The sequence below is a fragment of the Salvia splendens genome, chromosome 12, assembly GCF_004379255.2.
Source record: "Salvia splendens isolate huo1 chromosome 12, SspV2, whole genome shotgun sequence".
Lineage (NCBI taxonomy): Eukaryota > Viridiplantae > Streptophyta > Magnoliopsida > Lamiales > Lamiaceae > Salvia > Salvia splendens.
The window spans coordinates 17,934,595-17,936,872 of NC_056043.1; positions in this window are offsets into that span (position 1 = coordinate 17,934,595).

The following is a 2,278-nucleotide window of genomic DNA, read 5'->3' on the forward strand; positions in this document are numbered from 1 at the left end:
TAGCCCTATAGCCTAATGGAGCGAACTCACAAACTAGGCATCAAGCACAATCTCAACATAGCTCTATAACCTAACGGAGCAAGCTCAAACGAACTAGGCATCAAGCACAATCTCAACATAGCCCTATAGCCTAACGGAGCAAGCTCAAACGAACTGGGCATCAGACAACAATCTCAACATCAAAACAATCATGGCATGACATAACACTTTAAACCACCCTTATAGCTCCACAATCATATTTTTGAAACATAAAAGAGTTTAGTAAAAGAAAGCCCACCTCGCTTGCTTAGACAACACAATACGCAACTCAAAAGCAACCCTCATTCCTTATGCTCACGTACGCACAACAACCCTTGTCAACACCACAACACAATCAGCCTTCCATCAATACAATTTAACATGCATGCCTTATCGTTCCTTTCATCATTCTCTTAAATTACCCATCCCAAACATTCATCAAATAAGAAAAACATGCATTAATATTTCTCAACGTGTCACACATAATCACGTCATAGGATACATTCCTTAATCATACATGCATCATATAATTCACCCAAACTTGGCAACAAGTGATATTTCAACATAACAACAAATCTGGCAAAACTGCGCGGTTGGTTTGTAAAAATCACCAAAAATCCATACGACCTCATATGAAACTAAGATTTGGTCACAACACAGAAGACACATTCAAGTTCATCCAGTTAAAATTCCACACCAAAAGCACGTCATTTGGTCAGTCAAAACAATAATGTAACTCTCTGGTCGGAACACAAAAATTCTGGCAGCACTGTGCAGTTCTATTGAAAAATTTACCAAATATTCATCTGATGTACAATGAGGCTAAAATTTTCACACAACACAGAAGACACTTTCAAAATTCACATCAAAAAGAGGCCATTTGGTTGGTCAAATAGAACACGAAACTTTCTGGCCGAGAATACAAGTTTCTGGCAGAATTGCGCAGTCGACTTCAAAAATTTATTAAAACCTCATCTTTCGTCAAGAGAGGCTGAAATTTACACACAACACAGAAAACACCTTGAAGTTTACTCAGTTAAAAATTTGCACCAAAATAAGATCGTTTGTTCAGTCAAATACACGTCGGAATCCACTGTCCGAACACCACAGTTTTCAGGTTTCACAATTTCGAAATTAGGATTTCTTCCTCATTCATCCAAACACAATTTTTCATGCTCCCCACACACAAACATGCTTCAAAAGGTTTTCACAATCATGTTCTCATATAATCACACATCATTCACCAATGAATCATTCAAACATCACACATATTCATTCAAAATCGCATATTCACAAATCTCCTCATACAAAACACAAATTCCCACCGATTAATTATGCGATCTATGATTCCTACACTCACTATATGTATGAGGGAATCAAGAACAAGGATTCAATGGAAAAGATGAGAAAGAGAATTCAAATATACCTTTCTTGTTCAAAAACAATCGGTAGGAAAGATAATTGATGCGATTCTTCGATGAATCTTGAATTTCCAACTCCAAATTGATGCAAGAACAAATGATTGGTGAAGAATTGGTGGAGAAGGAGAGGAAGAGAGGAAAAAAACGTGTGGGAGAGAGAGAGGGAGAGAGGGAGGCATGAGAATGAGGAAAATAGGGTTAGGGTTTTTTTTGTTCTATTTATTCAAGAATTAGTCCCCCACTTAAATAAAACAAATTAAAATTGGTGGAAGAAAAAGAATAGGGAATAGGCGTGTACTTTTGAAGGAAATTGAGGTTGTGGGATTTTTTTGACTAATTAAATAGAGATATGGTTCAAATCAAATTTATTTGGAGAGAAAGAATCCCACAAAATAGAAACAAAATAATTCAAGAATCTCCAAGTAGAAAACAAGGGAGGGGGCAAAAATTATAAGTATTTCCACAAGGAAATCATTTAAATCCCAATTTGAATAGGCTAAGGAAAGATTTGGCAAGGTATGGTAGGATTTAATTTGGATAAATATCCCAAAATAATTAATTAAATCCAAGAAAGAAAGTATTATTTTCAATAAATAGGAGGGCCGAAAATTTCAAATAAAATGGCTAGAATGATTATGCATGATCCCACTTAATTTAATTCACACATTGGAAGCTTAACCACATTAACTCACATAACCCACAACAACTAATTTCACATAATTAACTCAATTACATAGAAATTAAATTTCATAAAAGCATTTCCCATTCAACATCCACATCAATAAAATAAAATAAGTCACAAATTTTCGGGATGTTACAGCAGACCATCTTTGATGGTA